This window comes from Sus scrofa, chromosome 15 (assembly GCF_054392235.1).
Source record: "Sus scrofa isolate SSC_HxYL_T2T_F1_AM1 chromosome 15, Sscrofa_HxYL_maternal_Yorkshire_Landrace_v2.0, whole genome shotgun sequence".
Lineage (NCBI taxonomy): Eukaryota > Metazoa > Chordata > Mammalia > Artiodactyla > Suidae > Sus > Sus scrofa.
The window spans coordinates 133,381,454-133,407,344 of record NC_139397.1 but is presented as its reverse complement, the minus strand read 5'-3'; the positions used below and the strand labels follow the sequence as shown (position 1 = coordinate 133,407,344).

General features: G+C 42.2%; 1 long non-coding RNA gene across 1 annotated transcript in view; it reads right to left on the bottom strand.

Moving 5' to 3' along the window:
• LOC146396135 (uncharacterized) overlaps nt 1-25,891 on the bottom strand; it is a 173,007-nt gene that overhangs the window by 88,421 nt on the left and 58,695 nt on the right. Inside the window, exon 2 of the long non-coding RNA XR_014829290.1 lies at nt 20,796-21,149. This is a non-coding gene — a long non-coding RNA (uncharacterized LOC146396135). The remainder of the gene's footprint in view (nt 1-20,795; nt 21,150-25,891) is intronic.

Here is a 25,891-nt window from a genome sequence, read left to right as displayed (position 1 = left end):
TGAATACTAGTCGGGTCCATTACCACTGAGCCGCAACAGGAACTCTGCTTTCTTGCTTTTGAAAATGTGGCTACTGGAAAATTAAAAACCACAAGTGTGACTCGTGTTGTACTTTTACTGGACAGAGCTGGCCAAGGCTCCCCTGCATTTTCACAGCTCAGTAACTCCTCATTCCCTATACTTCTTTTTTCCTTTCGAGTCCTGCCTGTTAAGCCAGTACTGCAGAAATATGAATAAAGCCCACCATCTACCTTCAGCTTTCCCACCTCTCTTACAGGCACATATATATGTGCCTATGTCTTAGTTGAATCCTTTAGGTTCAGAGGTGTGGGAAGTGATTGCTGTGTTCAGCTGTGTTATTCTTGTTATTCTCAAAGCCATCCTGGTTTTTCTGGAAGTGCCTAAATAATTGCCTCCTTGGATGCCTGAGGCCAAAATTGCCCACCTCTGTAGAGCTGGACATTGTCTACCCAGAAAACTTCTGGCTCAAAGCTGGTGGACTTAGAAACATAACATACAAAAGCAACAAATGCTTGTTCTCTTTGCCATATCAAGAAGACCAATATGTCACACATAGGCAGGGGGATAACTTGACATCTAATTATCACCATGATTCACTCACATCTCTACGTACTAACACACACACTCACACACACATACACACACACACGCGCGCGCGTGTGCACACACACACCCCATGGCAAAAAGGAGAGAAGAAAAATTCAAGGTGTTGACAGGCAGCTTTCAATTCTATGTTGTTTTGGAAATTTTTCATCTAGGAATAATAGCAGCAATAGCAATACTTGTAAAATGCTTATGCAGTTTACTCCAAGGGCTTCTTTCACCTTCCACACAGTCCCATAAGGTAGATTATTATGGCCTGTGTTTTAGGGGTGAGAAAGTAAGATCAAGAGATAGGTCCAAAGTCACATGGCTGGTGAGCAGCAGAGCTTAGGTTTGAACCAGGTTTGAACCAGGCTGTCTATTCTGTGTCTGTGTACCCACTAAGCTGTGACCTTTTATAGGTGGAGAAATTGAGGCCTAGAGCCATGCTAAGGTGGCCCACTGAGTGATAGAGGCTGGACTAGAACTCCATCTTATCATGCCCCCACAATGCCCCAGTCTCCCCATAACCAGACCATGCCAGTGTTCAGAGCAAAAGGGGATTTTCATAGGAGCACACTAGGATGCTTGGGGATGGGATACAGAAAGGAGCAGTTGCTTCAAACCCTAAGCAGCAAATTATAGCTGAAATAGCAAGAGCTTTGGCATCAGCCAGGCTCAGATCTTGCCACAACCACTGAACAAATCTATGACCACTAACAAGTTTGCTAACTTCTCTGAGCCTCTGTCACTTGCTATGTAAAACTGGGTTAAGAACACTTCTTCCCAAGACCACTGGGATGACCTGCATAAGATCCATATGCAAGGAGTTCCTGTTATGACCCAGTGGCTTAAGAATCAGATCGCTAGGGAGGCACAGGTTCTATCCCTAGGCTGGCACAGTGGCTTTGATGCAGCTGCTGTATAGGTCGCTGCTGTGGCTCAGGTTCAATCCCTGGCCTGGGAACTTCCATAAGTCTCAAGTGCAGCGATTTAAAAAAAAATTCTTTTGCAAAACACCTCACACCATACCTCGTGCAGGTGCATCATAAGTACTTTATAAATATTAGTTCCTCACCAGACCAGACCTGCTCCCACCCCCCTCAACTTCAGCTGGAACTCAATAGGGACCCCTGAAATTCCTGAAAAAGTGTCTATACAAGAGTTAAATAAGCATGTAGGTCTAGAAGAGTGGCCTCAGGGACTGAGGAGGAGAAAGCTCCACGTTGTTTGCGACCCAGTGATCCAGGCAGGGCTACCACCACGACATGCGCCCCATGGCCTCAGTCTGTGCTGCTAGAAATAAAGAAGAGGCTTGTGAGCTCCAGCCTGAGTCACAGAAGCCCTTTGTGTCCCCCAGGAGAGTCAGGGTGGGGCCCTAGGCTGGGATGACCTGGCAGCCTTTATTTCATCAAAGAAAGGTTGGCCTGATGCCCAGCCTGGTGTGTTGCAAGGGCTGGTGGAGGTGCCCTGGGATGGGGGACAGGTGTGGACAAGAGCAGAGCCTTGGAAAAAGAGAGATGTCTCTTTCTTGTTTCTGTTAGCTTAGAGCTGAACTAATTAAAATTCATTTTTAAAGCTGTTTGGGCTTGGAATTCCCATTGTGGCTCAGCAGTAATGAATCCTACTAGTATCCATGAGGATGCAGATTCAATCCCTGGCCTCACTCAGTGGGTTAAGGATCCAGCATTGCCATGAGTTGTTGTGTAGGCTGCAGACGCAGCTCAGATCTGGCATTGGTGTGGCTGTGAGGCGGGCTGGCAGCTGCAGCTCCAATTAGATCCCTAGCCTGGGAACTTCTACAGGACTTTAGGGCTGCCCTAAAAAAAAGGGGGTGGGTTGGCTTATTGGTCCCAATTTCCATGCCTCAGTTTCCCCAACTGAAAGACTCTCAAATGTTAAAGGCCCCTCAAAGAACCCTCCTGAGGGCCATCTTCTCCATGTCCCAGCACAAAGCACAGACTGCCCTCACCCCTGCACAGAAGGAAAATAAATGGGAGAGACCCCAAGACTTGTAGAGATTAATGAACTCCTTCTATTTCTGGGTGAACTTGACTGTCCATGATTTCAACTACAAGGATTAGGCCAGAGACCCAGAGGAGGCTCCCCTCTGGAAGTAACTTCTTGTGTTTTCACTGCTCTCTCCCACATTTCTCCATGTTTTAGTACAGGGTTCCAATATCTTTTCCTAATCAATCACCTAGAAGCGAATGGACTTTATCACCTCTGAGTTTCCAGCTCAATGTGTTTGCACATCTAGAAGTCCTCACTTGATACAATAATATTATAGCTATCAGGGTATGGTCTCAGGACGCTAATGGAACAAATTTCCTTGCAGATAGACCCCTTGTCAGCTCCATCTCATTCAGGTTGCTCACTATAGAGCCTCTTATATTGAGTCAATGTTCTCCCACTAAATCCACGTGGGTTTATTGAATGTCTACGCTGTACCTACAACTATGTACTTTCCCACTTCCATCCAGGTCCACAGCCAATGATATATAAACATCTATGGAGTGAAAGGCCATTAGCTACACCAGTCTTTATATTGAAATAGTGGTCCCAGAACCATTTGTGCCCTTCAGGATATATGCCTCTAAGTCCACAGGGTGTTAACACTAATGAGGCAGGTATTCACCAAAGGCATGGTAAGTACTTGAAAGATGCAAACTATTGTTCTGCGCCTTTCAGGGTATGCACCAGGAGTTCCCAGTTTGCTCAGATCACAACACCTGAATTCTAAATATAACGATTTGTCCAAAGAGGCAAGAAGAGGGCTCCATTTATCCAAACTGGTACTCCAGGTCTAGACACACCCGTGAAGGCAGGCATCATGATGTTTGCCCTCCATTGTGTTTCCAGCTCCCAGTACAGTGCCTGGCACATAATAGTTGCTCAACAAGCAATTATTGAGTGAATGACAGCTGGATGGAGGTGATGCTGCTGGCAAGTGACCACATGTGTCTCCATTAGGAGGAGAAAGATAAAGAGCGTTGCAATTAGAAGAAACTTCAGAATTCTTCTAGACCAGCCTCTTGTGTTTCTTTAAATATTAAAATAAGGGCCAAGACCGCATGGCAGAGTAGAAAAGGGCACCGAACCAGAGTATAAAAGACCTGGACTCCCTGGTTCAGAACAAACTCAGAAAAAGAACTCTTCGTGGGGGATGCTGGTAAGGCAGCCATCCTCACTACTAATTCCCCACCACTGGCTAGGTCAGACCCACTTGTATACCTGCAACACATCTGTACACCCTTTAACATCACTGTTCAAGTTCATGATTCTATTCTTATATAATTCTCTGATTGCAAGCTTCATGAAGTTGGAGGTCATGATTTTGGTTTGCTTATTTCTTTCTCACCAACCATAGCCCCTGCAACACCCACCTGAATTACATAATAAATATTTGTTAAATACACACAATTTCTCAATTACATGCTATTTTTTTTCCAAAAGGCTGAAAGTGGCTGTTATTGCAAATGCAGCCATCTTGTAATTGTAAATTCCTGTTTGAGAAAGTAGAACAGCCCAAAAGAGGATTGAGTTCTGATATGGAGAGCTGGTGGGGCTCAGAAAAATGTATGGCTATTAGAGCAATATAAGGAGATTCTGCCTTAGAAAAGCATGAGTTTGAAGAAGGATGTCTGTCAAACCTTGGATTGACACCAGTATGAGCAGAGAGAAAACTTAAGGGGTTTGCCCCAGAGTGTAGGTCTGAAGAAGACAGGAAAGTAGAAGATTCTTCTCGTGAAAATGGAAGAGTAAGCAACCAGCCATCAGGGGCCATGTGGCAGCTGAGAGGAAAGTTTGGACCTGCATTTAGGAAGGTCCATACCGAGGTCATCAATGAAAAGAACTTGGCATCCTCCAGGCTCAGGACTAATAGTGGTGGCAGAGTTAACCAAAGAGTGAAACATGAACCTGATATTTTATTCTGATCTATGTTAAGTTGTATCAAGCTATGTACCTCTAAATCATCCTCCAATACATACGACTGGACTGAGATTTAAGCTCTAATCAGAAAACTGAGGGCTAACACATCATTAAGGAAGACTCTAGATTTAGAATATGAGTGAGGAGCCAGGTCCTGGGTCTGAGTTGTAGTCTAAGGAAAAAAAATTGACAAACCTAACAGTGCAACAACAAGTCATGTAGGCACCCGTACACAACCAAGGGCTATGTCTGAGTTGTCCAAGCAGGAACTCAAGCCCTAAGATTTTTTTTTTTCTGTCTTTTTAGCCACACCCATAGCATATGGAGGTTCCCAGGCTAGGAGTCGAATCAGAGGTGTAGCCGCCAGCCTATGCCACAGTCACAGCAACGTGGGATCCAAGCCATGTCTGGGACCTACACCACAGCTCATGGCAATGCCAGATCCTTAACCCACTGAGAGAGGCCAGGAATCAAACCCACATCCTCGTGGTTTCTAGTCAGGTTCATTAACCACTGAGCCACGATGGGAACTCCAAGCTCTAAGATTTTTAAAACCTTGAAGGGTAGAACTTGAAACCAAAAATTTTAAACTTTTATTATTTCATAGATCAGCTTTTAAAATTTTATAAATGCAAATAGGGGAGTTCCCTGGTGGTCTAGTGGTTAGTACTCAGCTCTGTCAACACTGCAGCCCAGGGTGAGGCCTTGATCCAGGAACTGAGACTCCCCCATCAAGCTTCTGCATACCATCGCCAATAAATAAATAGATAACTAAACAACCAAACTAAAAGCATAATTTTTAATGCGAATGGGAAAATTTTTTTGGCCGCACCAGCAATATGTGGAAGTTCTCTGGCCAGGGATTGAACCTGCACAGCAGTTGCAGTAACGCCAGACCCTTAACTCACTGTATCACAAACGAATTTCCAGACTCAGAAATGTTAATGTTAGGCATCTGTTCTAGAGAAATCTCTACACAAGAAGTGTTCAATAACCATCACAGCAGCATTTAAACTTAACAAGACTCAGATACAGTGACCTAACTCATAAAAGTGGGCCTGCTATGAAGTCTAATATGGGTCTCTCAGGGTACATCCTAGGGGACTAGTCAAATCAGGTAAATGATATCTTTACCATGATATATTCTATAGCAGGTAAAAAGTGGCTACATATGTGTGTGTGTGCGTGTGTGTGTGTGTGTGTTTACATAGATGTGTGTGAGTGTGTGTGTACGCACATGTGCGTGAGCATTGATATGGAGAGATCTCCCAGACATATTATTAGGTGAGGAAAAAGCAAGTGGCAAGAAAATACATACAGTATGATATCATTTAAATGTAAGAGGATAGAAAATTTTTTATGTAAAAGTAAGGAGAATATGTGTATGTGAACATTTATAGATACCTTGTACAAACATATATATCTATAAACATACACACAATTTTGTACATTTTTTAAATATTTGCACAAGCTGTTGACAGTGATCATCTCTTGGGAGAAGAATGAAATTAAGTGGTGAACAAAGAAAACTTTTGATTTATCTATATTGTTTGAATTTTATTACACATTACTTCTGTAATTAACTTTTTTTAATTTCTTCAAGCTGCAAGCAATTTCTATCTGGCACAAAATGGAAACATCAACAGCCCCTTAGTATAGAGAGTCTCTTTGTTCTTAGGCAATCATCTGAATAAGAGTTTTAATGATATAAATGGAAAGTAAAGACTGGCTTCTGATCCCAAGATGTGGTTGCCAGGAGGAAAAGGGCTTTTGGGGGACAGGGGGAGGGTAGTATTTCCTGTGTTAACATGTCCCTGTGTTGGAGCAGAGATGATTGGATGAGGAGTTTTTGAGAACATGTGGCCTGGCTGCCAAAGCAATGAGGATCCAGAGGAATAGTGAGGTGTTTATGTCTCACCCAGAAGCAGCATGCACTGGGTTTGAGCCCCTATGGTTAGAAGTCTGAGGACAAGAGGCTTGGAATATTTTTGTAAGATCTTTCATGAGACTCTGGCTGCAAGCTATGCTCTCTCCACACCCAGGTGACCAAAGGAAGCTCTGGGTTATGAGATGTCCTTCCGCTCTGCCCTACATGGAAGTACTCTTGGACTGAAGTTGGGTGACTATTGTGATTGGTGTCTTTTTTCTTCCATTATATTTACACATATCAGTCATTACTGATATGCAATAAAGCTCTAGATTTTCATGTATTTATTTTGTACCTGGTTATCTTATTGATCTCTTATTAGTTCTCATAGATTTATTTTTGCATTTTTTTTTTTTAGGTATTCCATCTATCATGGGCTGAATTGCACCCTTAACCCTAATTTACATGTTGAAGACCTAACCTCAGGTAATTCAGAATGTGACTGTATTTTGAAATGGGGCCTTTAAAGGCATAATTAAGTTAAAATGGGGGCCTTAGAGTAGGTATCAATCCAATATAGCTAGGGTCCTTATAAGAAGAGGGACTTTGGACACACAGGAAGTGTCCACACAGAAGGACAAGCCTGTGAAGAGGCAGCAAGAGGGCAGCCATATGCAAACCAAACAGAGGAAAGAAACCAATCCAGTTGACACCTTGATCTTGGACTTCCAGTCTCTAGAACAATGAGAAAATAGCTCCACTATCTATGGCATTTTGTTATGTCAGCCCTAACAAACTAATGCATCCTCATTTAGTCAAAAAAATCATAATAATTTCATTGCTCTTCCTCTGTAGATATACCCTGTATTCCTGTTTCCTGCCTTATCACATTGGCTACCTATACACATTCTTTCAAAGTTTAGGATGTACCAGGATCCACATTCCACTTTCTAACAAGCCCATTTTTATTAGTCAAGTCATGCTATAAAAAAGCATCTTGTTGACTTTGCAGGGACTTAAATTTATATTCAATTAATCGTATAAAGTTGGCACTCTTATCCTGCTTTATGAGCAGATTAGGCTCCATAAGTGTAAGTGATTTGTCTGGGGTTATAAAGCATAATCAGATTCAGGTTTTCAGATACTAAATTAAAAAAAAAACCTGCTTTTTCTATCATATCCTCCAAACAACTGACCAACAATGAAAAGAGAAAATTTTGTATTAGAGTAAAATAAGTGCGAATTTAGTAAATATTACTGAGATTCCTTCTTTCTGAGGTATGAAGTGTCTTTTCTGCCTCTTGATCTTGTTTCCCCTTTCTTGAGGAAAAGGGTGTTTTTCTCCAAGTCAAAAGCAGAGCAGAATAGCTACGTAACAGGACATTCATTCATTGCTCCCAAGTTTCCGCCTTTCCAGACCTTTCTGCCAGTTTTCTGTGAAAGCAAATAGCGAGAATTATTCAGTACAGTAGGTAGCTTCTAGGGTGGCTCCTAAGAATTCCCATCCCCTGATATTCAGGAGTGTGGGCTGCACTCAGTGATTCACTTCAATGTTTAGGTACAGCAAAAGTGATGATTCAGGTTTTCAGATACTAAATTAAAAAAAAAAAACCTGTGGTGATGTCACTTCCAAGATTAGGTTAGATAAGACTTCAGCTGCTGTATTTCTCACCCTCCCTGCTCTCTTACTTATTCACACTGATAAAAGACCACAGCTTTGCTGTAGGCTGCTGTTTGGAGAATGATATATGACAAGGAACTTAAGGAGGCCTCTGGCCAATAGTTAATGGAGAACTGAAGTTATTAGTCCAACAGCCTGTGAGGAACAGCATCCTGAAAGTGAGTGAGCTTGTTCAGTGAGCTTAGAAGCAGGTCCTCCCAACTGAGCCTTGAGATGAGCATGCAGCCCCTTCTAACACTTTGATGGACAAATCATGAAAGACTCTGGGTCAGAGGGCCAGTTAAGACACATTCATTTTCTTGACCCAGAGAAACTATGAAATAATATGTGTCCATGGTTTTAAGCCACTACTTTTTGGGGAAATATCTCTCTCTTTTTTTTTTCTTTTTTAAGGCCACACCTGTGGCCTTTTCCAGGATAGGGGTTGAATTGGAGCTACAGCTGCATGCCTACAACACAGCCACAGCAATGCCAGATCCAGGATACATCTGCAATCTGTGCTGCAGCTTGCAGCAATGCCAGACCTTTAACCCACTGAGCAAGGCCAGGGATCAAACCTGCCTCCCCATGGATACTGCTTGGGTTCTTAACCCACTGAGCCACAATAGGAACTCCTTTGGGATAATTTCTTACACAGCAGTAGATAACTAATACATTTGGTCTCGAAGGAAATAGGCTGGGGTCCTAGTCTCAACTCTACCAGTAGCTAACAATGAACCCTTAGGCAATACATTTCCCTCTCTGGGAAAAAATCAGCCTCCTGTCCTGTGAAATGAAGAGTGCAGGAGAGAAGATTTCTATAAATCTTTTCCAGCTGTCATATCTTATAAGTTGATGACTATTCCTGGTACAATCCCCCAAACCTTTCCTATGCCCCCCACCACCACTACCACTCTACACACCTGATCTGCCCCACCTTCCTCCTTAGTGCTCTGTCTTCTCTGCTCATTTCAATCCTGCAGTGAAAGAGAAGCGATGTTACTGGGGCAAAGAGGCCCATTCCCTATAGTGTATCCAAGGCCTTTCCTGGAATTCCAAGAGCTGAAAGCAAGAGGGGACAACACACCATTGATTGCTGTCATTTTTTTTTACACTCTTACCAACTGCTGATAACTGCCAGGCCTCAGCCCTCAGTCCCCTCTTCCTGTGCTTCCATGTTCCTTTAATAGGAGCTCCAAGAGACCCTAAAATCCTGTCATTTGGCTTTAGAAAATACCTGGGCTCAGAGTCAACCCAGCACAATGAGCGCCACAAATGATATCTCAGGAGACCCGGCCCTTCCGCCTAGAATGCTGACACAGTGCTTTCTCCAGAACATCTGGTCTGGTTCCAGGGGAAGTAATTCACAGGACTTAGGAGGGAGGCACAGAGGTCATCAGGAGGGAGAGGCCTGGTTGAGGAGTTCAGACTCTAGAGTTCAAATCTCTGTAACGCGGCTGCATTGCCTGGGTGATGTGGAACAGGATCTGACACTAAGCTTCAGTTTATCGTCCTATAAAATACGGAGAAATCCCTGAGAGATTTCTACGTCTCCTAACATGTCTCTGGTATTTTCACTAAAGTTTTGTCCTACCCATACACTACAAAGCTATCCTCCCATCTTCTATAACTCTCCTCTAAGACCTAGGGGGGGGTTCTCCATCTCCAAGAGAAAGTCTGAGGGATTGAGAGTCTACTTCCTCAAAGAAAGTAAGCATGAAAAACAAAGCTTCTAGTGCAATTTAAGACTCTCTCCCTCTCCTGCCTTCTGTTCTGTTCCTTGGAACACTTGCCCATGCACTCCAATGTAATAACCAACAGGTTCTGGCAACTGTGGTGGTGGCATTTGTGTTCCCTAGAAGAGGAAAATGAGATACAGTAAAGAAAGAATTAACTTGTTTTAAATGTATTTTAATCCTTTTTTACTCCACCTGCATCCACTAAGGCAATCAAAGAGGCAAAGTGATTCATTCATGTCCAGAAGTGTACATACTGGAGGAGGCAAAGCACCTACCTGCTGTCTTTTTTGACTACATGTAAAGAAAATCTGACTTAAATAGCTTAAACCTTAAGAGAATTTATTGGCCCATTTAATTAAAAAGATGAAAAGTATATTGGCTTCAATCATTTCCCTTAGAATCTATGCTCTTTCCAGCTCTCTGTCCTAACTTCAACTTTATCGTAACACTGACTCCTCTACTACTCTTAAGACAACTTCCAACAGCCCCCAAATCATGACCTTTCTCATTCACATCTGGAAAGGAAGACAGGAGCATCTTTTCCCAGCTTTCACAACAGAAGTCTTGATACTCCCTCGGACTTGACTGGCTTAAGCCACTTGCCTCTCCACAAGGGATCATTATTGGCGGGCAATAGAATATCCTATTTGACTAAGCTCCCACTGAGCCGACAGCAAAGGTAGCTTCTCCTATATCACTTGAATTCCCAAATAAAATTGGAAGCCCTTGGGAAAGAGGAAGAAAAGTGGAGGCTGGGAAGATAATCAAATCCTATCCCCTGTAGATAAAAAGCAGTTCTTCAGGTTCAGAGGCCTGGGGTTGTTTGGTTGGTTGGTTGGTTGGTTGGTAGGTTTTTAAGGCCTTGTTTTTATAGCAATTTAGGTGTACAGAAAAATTAGGAAGAAGGTACAGAGATTTCCCATATAAACTCTGCCCCCACATGCATCTTCATTATCAACATCCCTCATCTGGATTTCACACTGTGGCTCACCAGGTTAAGACCCCAACTTGTATCCATGAGAACGCAAGTTCAGTCTCTGGCCTCTCTCGGTGTGTTAGGGATCCTGCATTGCCACAAGCTGCAGTGTAGGTCATAGATTTGGCTCAGATCCCACAGTGCTATGGCTGCGGTATATGGCAGCAGCTGCAGCAGCTCCAATTCAACCCCTAGCCTGAAAACTTCCATATGCTATGGGTGTGGCCCTAAAATTTAAAGGAAAAAAAAATCATCAAAGTGGTGCATGTGTTATGATTGAAGAACATGGCACATCATAACCAAAGCCCATGGTTTACATTATGGCTCACTCTTGGTGCTGTACATTATATGAGTTTGGACAAATATATAATGACATGTATTATACAGAGCGTTTTCACTGCCCTTAAGGTCCGACCCGTGTTCATCCATTTCCCAACCCCTGACAACCATGCATCACTTCACTGTCTCCTTAACTCTTCCTTTTCTATAATTTCCTATAATTGGAATCATATATAGTGTGTAGCTTTTTCAGATTGGCTTTCTTCTCTTAGTAATACACATTTATGAGTCCTCTAGTCTTTTCATGGCTTGATAGCTGATTTCACAGCTTGAGATCTGAATAATATTCCACTGTCTGGATGTATCACAGTTTCTTTACCTATTCACCTATTAAAAGACATCTTGGTGGTTTTCAAGTTTCACAATTATGAATAAAGCTGTTATAAATGTCCCATGTGCAAGTTTTTGAGCAGACACACATTTTCGGTTTCTTTGGGTAAATACCAAGGAGCACAATTGCTGCATCATATGCTAAGAGTGTGTTTAGTATTATAAAAAACAAAACAAAACAAAGCAAAAACCTTCCAAAATGGAAATTTCTGCTATGGTGCAGAAAGTTAACGATATGTACTGTCTCGGTGGTATTGCTGGTTTAGTCCCTGGTCTGGTGCAGGTCTGAGGCTTGGATTCCATCTCTGGCCTTGGAACTTTCATATGCCCTGGGTGTGGCCAAAAAAAGCAAAGGAAAAAAAAAAAAAAAACTCTTAAGTGGCAGTACTATTGTGCATTCTTCACCGGTAAGAAATGAGAATTTCTGTTGCTCCACATCCTCACCAGTGTTGGCTGTTGTCAGTGTTTTAGATTTTGGCCATTCCAATAGGTATAGGGTTGTATATCACCTCTTCTAATTATTTGCCATCTGTATAACTTCTTTGATGGGTTATCCATTAAGATCCTCGGCCCTTTTAAAATCAGAGGGTTTTCTTATTGTTGAGCTTTAAATGTTCTTTGCATTTTTGGATAATAGTCCTTTTATCAGATGTGTCTTTTGCAAATATTTTCTCCCAATCTATGGTTTGTCTTATTTTCTTAACATTTTCTTTCATAGAGCAGACATGTTTAACTTTAATAAAGTCCAGATCATCAGTTTTTTCTTTCATGAACCATGCCTTTTTTGTTGTACATAGAAAGTCATCATCATCCCAAAGTCATCTAGGTTTTTTCCCTGTATTATAGGAATTTTATAGTTTTGAACCTTACCTTTAAGTCTGTGATCCATTTTGAGTTAGTTTTGTGCAGCATGTAAGGCCTGTGTCTAGATTCACTTTTGTGTGTGTAAATGTCCAGTTACTCCAGCACTATTTGTTGCAAAAAAAAAAACCATCTTTGCTTCACTGTATTGCCCTTGCTCCCTTATCAAAAATCAGTTGACTATGTTTATGTGCATCTATTTCTGGTCTTTCTATTCTGTTCCATTGGTTTATTTGTATATTCTTTCACAAATACCACACTGTTTTCTTTTTTATTCTTGGTTGGGTTTTTTTGGGGGGAGGGGTTATTTTATTAATGTATAGTTGATTTACAGTGTTGTACCAATTTCTGCTGTACAGCAAAGTGACTCAGTCATACATATGCACACATTTTTTATATTATTTTGCATCATGATATATCCCAGAAGATTGGATGGTTCCCTGTGCTATACAGTAGGACCTTTGTTTAGCCATTCTTTTTTTTTTTTTTTTTTTTTTTTTTTTTGTCTTTTTGACTTTTCTAGGGCCACTCCCGCGGCATATGGAGGTTCCCAGGCTAGGAGTCGAATTGGAGCTGTAGCCACCGGCCTACGCCAGAGCCACAGCAACTCGGGATCCGAGCCGTGTCTGCAACCTACACCACAGCTCACGGCAATGCTGGATCGTTAACCCACCAAGCAAGGGCAGGGACCGAACCCGCAACCTCATGGTTCCTAGTCGGATTCGTTAACCACTGAGCCACGACGGGAACTCCTATTTAGCCATTCTTAATGTAATAATTTACATCTACTAACCCCAAACTCACAGCCCATCCCACCCTTTCCCCCCTCCCCCTTGGCAACCACATGTCTGTTCTCCATGTCTATTAGTCTATTTCTGTTTTGTAGATAAGTTCATTTGTGCCATATTTTAGATTTCACGTATAAAATCAAATGGTATTTTTCTCTCTTTTTCTGGCTTACTTCACTTAGAGTATGAGAATCTCTAGTTGCATCCATGTTCCTGCAAATGGCATTATTTTATTCTTTTCATGGCTGAGTATTATTCCATTCTATGTATGTACCACATCTTCCTAATCCATTCATCTGTCAATAGACATTTAGGTTTCCATGTTTTGGTTATTGTGAATAGTGCTGCTATGAACATAGTGGTGCACATATCTTTTTGAATTCTAGTTTTGTCCAGATATACATCCAGGAGTGGGATTGCTGAATCATATGATAGTTCTATTTTTAGTTTTTTGAGGAAACTCCATACTGTTTTCCTTTGGTTTTACCAATTCAATACTACACTGTTTTGATTATTATAGTTTTGTAATAATTCTTGAGGTCAAGTAGTTTAAGTCTCCAACTTTATTCTTTTCCTTCAATATTGTGCAGGCTATTTTAGCTCTTTTGCCTCTTCATACAAACTTTAGAATCAGTTTGTTGATGTCCACAAAATAACTTTCTGGGATTTTGATTGAGATTGCATTGAATCTATAGATTGAGAGAAACTGACAGCTTGACAATACTGAGCATTCCTATCCATGAACATGGAGTATCAGCACTTACTTAGTTATTCTGTGATTTTCTTCATCAGGGTTTGTAGTTTTCATCATACATAATGGTACATATCTGGAGTTACCATCATGGTGCAGTGGAAATGAATCCAACTAGGAACCATGAGGTTGCGGATTCAATCCCTGGCCTCACTGAGTGAGTTAAGGATCTGGCATTGCCATGAGATGTGGTGTAGGTCACAGATGTGGCTCGGATCCTATGTTGCTATGGCTGTGGTGCAGGTGGGCAGTTTTAGCTACAATTTGACCCCTAGCCTGGGAACCTCCATATGCTACGGGTATGGCCCTAAAAAGAAAAAAAAATTGTATGTATCTTGTTAGATTATACTTAAGTATTTAATCTTTGGGAGTGCTAAAATAAATGATATTGTATTTTTCACTTAAAATGCCACTTGTTTATTGATGGTTTGTAGAAAAGTGATTGAATTTTGTACATTAACCTGGTATCCTGCAAACTTTCTATAATCATTTATTACTTGCAAAAATTTTTGGCCAATTCTTTCAGGTTTTCTTCATAAATTATTATGTTGTCTGTGAACCAAAACAGTTTTATTTCTACCAAAACATTTTATTTCATTAGCTAGTACTTCCAGTATGACATTGGAAAGAAGTTAAAAGGGCCATACTTGCTCTGTTCCTGGTCTTAATGTAAAATCTTCGCATTTCTCACCATGAAGTAAAAAGTTAGTTGTGTGTTTTTTGTGGATATTCTTTATCAAGTTCTGGATATTTCCTTCTATTTCTGGAAGATTTTTATCATGAATAGGTGTTGAGTTTTTTCAGATTTTCTTTCACATCTATTAATACAATGATTTTGTTTTTCAGTCTACTGATTTGATGAATTACATTAATTAATTTTTCAAATGTTGAACCAGCATTGCAATCTGGGATAAATCCTCTGTTATGATTACACTATTAGATTCAATCTGTTAATATTGGGGTGGTATTTTTGCATCTATAATGATGAGATATTGGCTTGTAGTTTTCTTATAATTTTGTCTGGTTTTGGTATTAGGGTAATGATGGCCTCGTAGAGTGAGATGAAACTATTTCCTCTGCTTCTATCTTCTGAAAGAGATTGTGGATAATTGGTATAATTTTCTTCTCTAAATGTTTGGTAAAATTCACCAGTAAATTCATCTCTATTTTGGAAAGTTATTAAGTAGTGATTCAGTGTCTTTGATAGATATAGTCCTATTCAGATTGTCTATTTCTTCTAGTGTTAGTTTTGACAAATTGTGTATTTAAAAGAAGTGGTCCATTTTATCAAGTTATCCAATTTGTGGGCATAGATTTATTCATAGTATCCTTTCTTACCCTTCTGATGTCCCTAGGATCTATAGTAGTGTCCATTCTCTTCTTCCTGAAACTAGTAATGTGTGTCCTCCTTTTTTTTTTTTTTTGTCTTGCTAGAGGCTTATTGATTTTATTGATCTTTTCGAAGAAGCATCTTAACGGTTTCACTGATTTCCTGTTTTCAATTCCATTGATTTCTGCTCTAATTCTTACCATTTTCTTCTATTTACTTTGGATTTAATTTGCTCTTCTTTTTCTAGTTTCCTAAGGTGGAAACCTAGATTATTTTCCTTTTTTTTTTTTTTTTTTTTTTTTTTGGCTTTTAAGGGCCACAATCACAGCATATGGAGGTTCCCAGGCTAGGGGTCAAATCGCAACTACAACTACTAGCCTATGCCACCGCCACAGCAACGCAGGATCTGAGCCGCATCTGCGACCCACACCACAGCTCACAGCAATGCCAGATCCTTAACCCACTGAGCAAGGCCAGTGACTGAACCTGCAACCTTGTGGTTACTAGTTGGATTTTATTTCTGCTGCACCACAATGGGAACTCTGATTATTTTCCAATATATATATACTCAATGCTATAAATTTCCCTCTAAGTACTGCCTTCATAGGAGCTCACAAATTTTGATAAGTTGTGTTTTCATTTTCATTTAATTCAAAATATTTTAAAATTTCTCTTGAGATCCACAGGGTTTCAGAATGCTTAATAGCCATACCACTTACCATTCTTGAGCTTTTGATGATGACAGAAAATAATCCCTTATCCAGGAAAGTGTGCCCTTGTACACATGCAGACACTTAACCTCTTTGGAATCCAATTCCTCGTCTATAAAATGAGAAGTTAGAGTAGATAATCTCTAAGCGCTAATCTATTTCCAAAATTCCATGACTCCTTATGCATAATAGATGCTCTAATAAGCTATCTTAATCCATGTACAGATTTGTGCTGATTAGTCTATAGTGCAGACCCTTCTCTGTTCTTCTTGGCTCAGGAAGTACTCCTAGAACTCTATACACAGGCAACCCTGTTAATTGGTTCTGGTTGGCTTTGACCAGAGAAAGTCTTTACAGATATAATTAAGGATCTCAGAATGAGGTCATCTGAGATGTAGTGTACACACTAAATCCAATGATGGTGTGCTTATAATTGAGCGACAGAGAGAAGAAAGTCATGTGAAGATGAAGAAGAGATTGAAGTGATGCAGCAACAAGCCAAGGAGTACCAAGTTTTGCTGGGCAAGAGGAATAGAATGGATTCTCCCTCAGAGCCTTCAGAACTAACCAACGCTGTTGACATCTTGATTTCAGATGACTGGCCTCCAGAATTGTAAGACAACACATTCCTGCTGTCTTAAACCACCAAATTTTTATCCATTTGTATGGCATCCCTGGGAAACTAATATAGTCTGAATTCTAACTCAACTGAATAGAATGTCATGCACAGTCTGGCTGGGAATCTACCATCACTATGTTATCCAGTTTAAATTTCTTGGAAATCCATAAGAGCATATATGCTCCAGTGGGCTTCCTCATAAAAACCTGTTTATGCAAAGCACTTTAGACTTCAGGGAACCAGTGAAATAAGCCACATTTAGCCATTCATAGAGTACTACATGACTCAAAAGGGCACATAAACTGATACAGTTGAATTCTCGGGTTTACTTATGAGTACACATGTGCTCATGAGCCCACAACTAGAAGGTAGATACTAAGTCTATTTCATTTTGTCTTCCATGTTTCCACTCATCCTTCTCATACCCATATGATGTCATACACAGACATAGGATCAAAGTTTGATGAACGAATGAAGGAAAGCATAAGTGAATTAATCAGTTATTTAGTGAATTCACAGGACATGAACTTCAGTGAAGAGAAGCAGGTTGCTCTTGGATACATTAGAAAATCCCTTTGCTAATCTACCCTTCCAAAAAGGCACAAAACACTAGACTAAGTATCATCAATCTGTGGGAAAGTCAGAATTTAAACCAAATTGAATTACCTGTGCCAAGAACAGGTTCATACCTGTCCAGGCTCTTGCCCACAACCCTCAGACACACTGTTGCTTCCAGCACACTTGGGTATGTAAGAAGGACTAAGTGAGCCTGTTAGGTTAAACATCTTAATTTGATGAGTAATAAAATCAGCATTGTGAGTGGTTAAAGACACAGTCTGGAGCCAGCCTGCCTGGACTCAGATCCCAGCTGCACTACATGCCATCAGTGTATGACCTTAAGTTAACTGATTTAACCTCATTCTGACTCTGTTTCCTCATCTGTTAAATGGAGATAATAGTGGTACTACTTTACAGGATTATTGAGGGGTTTACAGAAATTTATATTTTTAAAAATTGCTTAAAACAATAGCTGGCCTAAAGGAAGCACTATATAAAATTTTGCCATTATTGTTCCTCCTTTTCACATACAAGTGTAGTTTGACAGATGGGCAAACCCAGAACCCACAGTGCTTGACTCTTGGCCACAGAGTACATGGTGTCATAAGAAGGACCCAAAGACTGTAAGCATGGACTCAAGCCAGAGAGCCATGCCCATTTTCTTGTTTAGATAATAAGAATCTTTGCCTCATTTACTGCTCAGGCCCTGGCCTTCCTTTTACCCATTTAATAAAGTTTAAGGGACTAATTGTAAAGGTTGAGGCACAGATGTGAAAGGAGCTGAAGCATTCTCCAATACGAACAGAAGTATTGCTGGAAGCCCTGGAGGTTCTATCGCAAATGCTTTTCTTTTCTTTGCATGGCCCTCAACTCTTTTCCTCTCCTTTTCTAAACTGAGAACACAGTCATTTTGTGAAAAGGATAGCAAAGATTAATATATGCCTATAAATGGAAGATGAAGTGGTGACTGAGGGCTTCCTCCTGCCAGGGAAAACAAGTGCAAGGCAGCTGGAAGAGGGGAGCCAGGGGGTCTGCAGAATCAGAAGCTCTCCATCGCCTCAGGAGCTCGCTCTGGCTTGTGCAGGCCTGGCTGTCTAGGAATAGCAGCTCTGTGGTCCTATGGGAAAGGTCTGCCAGGAAGCTTGAGATTATGGACTAGGGGTTTCTGGGAGATGAATGCTGAATTTGCCATGAGAGAAGAGAACTGGAGGCTGGTATTCCAGAGAAATTATAGTTTAATTGGACAGGTATCAGCTGAATAATTGCTATGCCCAAGGCATGGAGCTGTAGGGACAGTAGAGGCAAGCATGTGATGTTTCCTGTTCTCAAAGACCTAGAGTCAATGGAGGTGGGCCCAAAAAGATTAGGGTTAGATCAATATAGACATAGCTTCACCTTCCAGTTAGCAAGAAGGAGTGAAGGAATAGAAGAGTGAAGGAATAGAAGAGACCAAGAGAGTAGACTAGGGAAGGAGTTTGAAAAGATGGTAGAGCTTAGGAAAAGGAGAAGACAGGATGTTTCAAACTTGAGACTTTTACAACCATCTAATGAAGTCACTCATTGTCTACGTGAGGCACCGGAGGGACACCAAGTTCACATGGCTTAGTGGTGAATAGGCCAGTATGGGTTATAAGAGGGAACAAAGGCATTGATGCCTGGGATTCCCTAACTGTTTTGTGTAAGTTTCCACTTAGCCAGACTATTCAGAACTTGGAAGCAGAGACCACACCATATCCCTTATCTTCCTGTTGTATTCTCTGCAGGTTCAATCCCCCACTCCCAGCCCATAGCATGTGGCAGAGTGCCTGGAGGTGGAGCATATGACCTATAAATTGGGTCCCAAACTGGGAGCAATTTCCTACACACTGTGTAACCCCTCTTCTGTCTTAATGCAGCCTTATTGCTTCCCTCACATCATCGAGAGGACTTCTTGGTCTCAGAGGAGGAATTCACAGAGTTTCTTAATCTCCTGCCCAGGAACAGGTGGCAGCTGAGGGACAAGAGGCGTTGCCGGAGCCCACGTGAGCAGTGACCTCTCAGCCCTGGCAGTGGTGGTTGCTGCTGTTGCGATGGGCCTTGGCCATGACCCGGTCTTGGGGGAACATCTACAGAGCAGTGGTTGTCTTGGAATAGGCCATGGGAAAGTCCAAGAGAAGCCACGGCTCTTGAAAACCATCCCAGAATCCCACTGGAATGCTTTGCCAGAGTACACTGAGCTCGAAAGGTCTTGGGTTTTATGCTATTTTATCCATTTTTATTTTTTGGCTGGACTTTTTAGTTGGAAATTCAGAATGCTAAAGCTCTCCCAGACTATTCGTTCCAAGCATGCCACGCGGCTCCCCTGTGGCTGATCACTAGAGGGCCTGGGCTCAGGCTCCTTAGCCCCTAAGACTGACTCAAAGAGATCTAAGTTCAGGGAAGCAGAGACTGAGACCAAAACCCCAGTCCTTGCCTCCAGGCCCTAAATCTCCCCGCTGTGATGGAGAAACATAAGCTACCTGGGGGCAGACACATAGCTTCATCCACTTCTAATCCCCAGCACCCAGAACAGCCCCTCCTCACAATATGTTCTCAATAAGTATTTGACAGAGTCAATGGATAAATAACCAGGTTATTCAAAGAGAATCTCCAAACAGAATGACCTCACCGAGACGTGATGCCTCTCATCTCAAGTTGCGATAGGAGAGGTGATGAGTTTGGGACCTCTGCCCATGGGCCAAATCCCATCTGTACAGCCCATGAACTGACTATGTCTTTTACAGTTTTTAGTAGTGAAAAAAATGCAAAGAAAAATAATATAGTTGATTCTAGAACAACATGGGTTTGAACGGCACAGGTCCAGGATTTTTTTTCGATAGTAAATAATATAGAAACACACCATCTGCGGTTGGTTGAACCTACAGATGTGAAACCAGGGATACGGGAAAGCACAAATACTGAGGAACACATATGGGCCTGCCAACTGTAAGTTATGCACAGGTCTTCAACCACTTAGGGGTCATTTCCCCTAACTCCTGAGTTGTTCAAGAGTCAACTGTACTTCATTACACATAAAATAGGCAAATTCATCTTTCAGTGCCCATAAATGAAATTGCATTGGAGTACAGCCACTCCCACGCACTTACTGGTATTATCTGGGCCTGCTTTTGCAGCACAGTGAAGTTGAATACCTGCAACACAGACTGCATGTCCCACAAAGCTGAAAATATTTACCATCTGGCCTTTTAAAGAAAAAGTTTGCCAACCCCTGGCCTGAAGAATCTCCCCAGTTAGGCAAATGTTGCCTAAATCACCAGCATTCATTGTTTGGATTAAGCATCACTCACTGTCCCATGTTCACTTTACATATTGATAAGGCTGAGCCCTGTCACCAGCACTTGAATGAAGGATACAAACAGGAAAGATTTTTGGAGCTCACAGGAGCTTACTGTGAAACAGTCATACCCTCTACCCAGACTTGCTCTCCCCATCCCACCTTCCTAGATCTTCCTCCTTCTTGGAGCATCATGGACAGGCTGTCTTCAAGGTTTCCCCTGAGCAGGGCCAGAGTACACATGGAGCTCCCCTGATCAGCAGAGATCAAGGTATGGCTTATCCAGATGCAGGTACAGCAATGGCATCTTGACATCAAACAAAAGCACAGCTCCCTGCTGTCTCTGGTTCTGTGTATCCTCTAAGCAACCAACTCCTTGCATGTATAAACTCAGCCTTAGCAATTTTTACTTCCCTACCTGATGTTGCAGTAAGTGTTCAACGGACAGGAGTCCTCTCCCACTTTCCTTCCATTGCCTTTCTCATGCAGGAGCAGGTGCAGAAAATAAGCCAATGCCCTTTGCAGTAAGGCTCTCATGACTTCTTCCCCAGCATCCCTGTCAGGGAAGCAAGTTCTCTGCAGGTGGGAACATGCATCTAGAATTTGGCCCAGGAGTTCCGATCAGCTTGATGCCAACACCCATCCAGGGTACCACCATGGATAGTGTGGCTTTTGTCCTTTACATGGTGCCACTCATGCCTTGGTTTACAGAAGGAAGAATCTTAGTTTGTATTTCCTCTCTGGTCTTCTGATCTGAGTCCTCTTTCTTCACCTGGGCAGGAGGAGAAAGCAACAGTCAGCTCTATACCCAACTCAAACTCCTGACTCTTTCCAAGCCAGAGGAAAGTAACTTTGCAATCTTTTCTTTATATATGTGGAATCTAAAATATGTCACAAATGAACCTATCTGCAAAACAGAAACAAACTCACGGACATGGAGAACAGACTTGTGGTTGCCGAGGGGGAGGGAGTGGGATGGAGGGAAATTTGGGGTTAATAGATGCAAACTATTTAATTTGGAGTAAATAAGCAATGAGGTCCTGCTCTACAGCACAGAGAACTCTATCCAATCACTTGTGATGGAACCTGATGGAAGATAGCATGAGAAAAAGAATGTGTGTATACACACACACACATATATATATAACTGGGTCACTTTACTGTACAGCAGAAATTGACAGAACACTGTGAATCAACTATAATAAAATTTTTTAAAAAATAAAAGAATCTCTCCTCTTTTGATAGATATTTCTAGCAGCTGACAAGGGTGTTTCAAGAAATTTAAATACACTGGCTGTATCCTGGCATCTGCAGTAACCCTAGCAACCTCTAACTGCCTGAGATACCCAGGGAATTGGTGGCAGACTTCTTAGGCATCCAAATTCCTCAGAACTGACTCCTCCAGGGACTTAGAGCTCTTGCACAACAGTACCTTCCTAAACTTTGCTTGAAAGGGAAAACTGGAAATCCTGATTTACAAGAATAATAGAAACCCCATTAAGTGTTACCACACCAACCCACTATGTTACAGACATGAACAATTTAGAATTTAAATTTCTCAAGAGAAAAAAAAATCATGCCCCAAGTGAGAGTTGGGAATGGGAGATGAAAATCAAACAAACCAGGAAATGGAAGATGCATATTTGAGGTGGTGGTTCAAATCCTTGACCATTTACCTGGGGAACATGTTCAGATACAGAATCCCAGGTCTTCTTCCCAGAGATTCTGATTCTGTAGGTCTGGGATGAAACCTAGGTCATTTTTGGAAACTCTCCTGGTGATTCTGATGAGCATTCAAATTTGGAAACCAGCAATGTCAAAAGTATTCCTTTCCCCTTCCCCATCATGTTCCATGAATCTCCTGTATGAGGGAGCTAGTCTTCCTAGTTCCCTCAAATCCCACTAGCCCTAAATTCTAAATCCAGAACAAAGGGAATTCATTTTCTTTATAATAAAAGGAGGAAGCAGCAGCCACTAAGTGCTGTGTTCGGCACTGTGCCAAAGAAACCTGGGAATTTGACGCAGCATCTGGCCCTGGGCTGTTGGAAAGCTTTGTGGTTTCTTTTGAGCTTGCTGCCTGGTTTATTTTAGGTGCTGGGTCTGCAGGCTAGTAGGCTGACCTTCCTTGGCTATTCCCCAGGGAACAGACTAACAGTCTCCTGCTGTCTCTGCAGCTACAAGGTACAATTTCCACGGCATTCAGGTAATAGGAGCTGACTGTCAGCAACGGCTGGGATCAGAATTAAACCTGGGGAGACAGCCTTCTGGGGAGAAAATATTCCTGGCATTGAAGATTTACAGGCGATCCTAGCACTGCTACACACAAGCTGTGTGACTTGGGGCTAGTTATTTCCTGTCTCTCAGCCTCAGTTTCCCCAAATATGGATCAGGGGTTGAACTAGGTAGAGGCAGCTTGGAGCAGTGGGAGGAATGAATCCTGTGGCCAGGCTTCATTGCTAACTTGCTTCGTGACCTTGGGCAAGTAAATGAACCTCACTGCAGGTCAATTTTCTCATCTATAAAATGAGTCTATCAGGACTTCTATCACAGGTTGATGTGCCAGTTTAAGGAAATGATACATGCCAAGTGCCTGACTTGAACTCCATTTGAGGTCCAAGACACAGACATATACACTCACACTGAACCAGCAGTCTGAGGAAGTGCGTGGCATATTCACTAGAGAGGGTGTGTTTGAAGGGAGTTAAGGAGAGGGAGACCTCACTCATGAAGGGCAGATGGGGAGGAAGGGAATGACTTCTGGAGGAAGCAGTTTGAGTTGGGATTTTGACAAACACCCAGAAATTGGATAAGCAACTGAAGGAAGAAATTCTGGAATAAAGAAGAAAATTCAGTAAGTCTGGATTGGGAAATTTATGTTTTAATGTCTATCCTCTTACTGCCTAGCTTAGTGGCCTTGCTGATTCTCTGCTTCTTTGTCTATAACATGGGGTTGTGGTGAGAATGCGTATGATGACATGGGAGAAAACACCTTTGTGGTGCCTGGAACATGGTAGGTGCTCAAGAGATGGATGGATGGATGAATGCGTGGATGGGTGGGTGGATGGATGGACAGATTTCAAATGAAGTAGAGAGAGAACCTCCAAGCACTTTTATAGGTAAGTGAGTGTATTCATAGCACTCAGCGATTTCCTGAGGATTCATGGAACCCCAAGCTGCTTCTGGGAGAAAAGGTGTTCCCTGGCCATTTAAATTTTGGAATGGCAGTGTAAGACATTCCTCTCTTGAGGATTTTCTATCAGTTTCAACACAATAATTCTGCAAAGTCTTTTCTAACTTTATTTACACCCAGTAGTTCCCAGACTTGGTTGACTTCTAAATCAATTTTCCACATTAAGCCTATTAACCTCCCACTGAATTTGCAGGGGTTTCTCTGGTGTGAAGTAAGGGGATGGTGGTGAGAAATTTGGAAAAAATTACTTGGGCTGTGCTTTGTGTTTCCACTGTAGCCAACTTTAGGAACAATCTGTGCAGGGGTATAAGGAGTGCAGCCCAAGGAGCAAGCACATGTTCTTGGAAGCAGAGAGACCTGTGCTTTAATGCAGTCCCTCCACTACTGAGTCATGGTGCCATGGGCCAGTTCCTTAATCTTCCTTTACCTCCAGTTCCTGATCTATAAATTCACAGCACTCACCTCCTAAGATCACTGTGAGAATCAAACAAGCTAACATACCTGTAGAGGTTAGTGTTGTGCCTGACACAGAGTAAGCACTCAGTAAACAGAAGATGCTTTTGTTATGATTATGCTACCATCCAAATATCCTCTATCAATTACTTTGCAACATCCAACATTACTCAGACATTGAGCCCTGTGAGTAGGGATCTAATTGCTTTTCCTCTTCTGTGGGGGTGGAGGGATCAGCCTAGAACCCCGTCGCAAGAAGTGAGGGAGGCCATTTCAAAGAAGGCAGTGGCGGGGGCGGGGGGGTCTGTTCTGTTCTTTTTCTGAATACAGAGCAAAGGAAGGAGGTTCTTTCAGAAGTAGGGCTTGTGCTCCCTAACCGATCTGGGCTGACAGTATCAACCCTCACAGGCTGGCAGCTGGCCTCCGGGAGATGGAGAATCTGCTTAGTCATTTCTCAGCAGCGAGAGAAAGCAGCTTGGAAAAGAAGCCAAATATACCCCTGAGAGGCCTGCCAAGTGCCTCCTAAAAAGAGGAAACAAGAGGCGGCACAGAACTCTGAGCACCAGGATCTGATCAGAGCCATGGGGCAGAGACAGCTGGTTTCCAGGGTCAGAGACCCACGCCCCATTCAAGTGCCACCACCATGAGCTGACAGAGGCTGGCTTGAGTTCACCCCTGGACATGAAATCCAAGTCCCTAGCTCCCCTCCCTTTGTTGAAGAATATTGGCCGTGGGCAGCAGGGGTCCTATAGTCAGTTTCTCTTCATTGGCTCATCCATTAATTCAATGAGCGTTTACTGAATACTTACTATACATGCCATTGGGAACACAGTTGTATAAAAGACAAAAAAAAGTTCCTGCATTTATAGAGTTAACATTATAGTGGAGACAGGCAGAAAATACACAAGTAAGCAAGTAAAATAATTCCACAGAGTGTTACATGCTTTGTGGAGAAACTATAAGAGAGATGAATGAACTAGGATCTGGAAAAGAATAGTGGTAGGCCCTCAGCCCCCTCAAACAAGAGACATTTGAGCCAAGACCCCAGTGGAGCAAGGGGAAGAGCCAGAGATAATGTGGAAGGACAGGTCCCCAAGCAGAAGGCAGAGGGAGCACCATGACGCCGGGACAGAAACGAGCCCAGTGTGCTGACGAACAGCCAGAACGCCTGAAGCCAAGTTGGAAAGTGGACAAGAGAGCAGGAGAGGGTTAGAAACAAGGTCAGAAATCTCTGCAGATGAAGGCAAGGAGTGTGACTTTATCACAAATGTGGTAAGAAGTCACTGGAAGATTTTTAACAGAGGAAAGGATGAAGAGCTCACCCTAACTGTTGTATGAAAACTGGATGACCAGAGGGCAAGAGTGGCATCTGAGAGAGTAGTTGGTCCACCTAGGTGAAAGGTGGCTAGTACTGAGGTGTCAGCAGGTAGAGGGGGAGCTTTGGGGTATATGTTGATGGTAGAGTAGTGACAGGGCCTGCTGGTCAGTGGGATGCAGGCTATGTCTGAAAGTGAGGTTGATTAAGGGGGACTCCCAGAATAGCTGCTTCTTACTGAGATGTGAAAGGCTGCAGGAGGATGTTTGGGAACAGAAGATACCATAATGCTTTGCATGGGCGTGGGAGGTTCAAGGTGTCTACTGGACTTCCAAGTGGAAGAGTTCAGTCTGCAATTGCATGTGTTTGGAGCCCATCTTTTAGCACTGTGGTCATCAGCATCACCAGTGTTTAAATCCCCACATTTTGACAAGATTGAGCGTAGTCAGAAGCATGCGACTAGGGAGTGAGACTTCAGGAAAATGTATAATCCAATCCCTTTGTTTACAAGAGGGATACTGAGGTCCAGAAAGAAGAATTCACTCACTCCAGATCA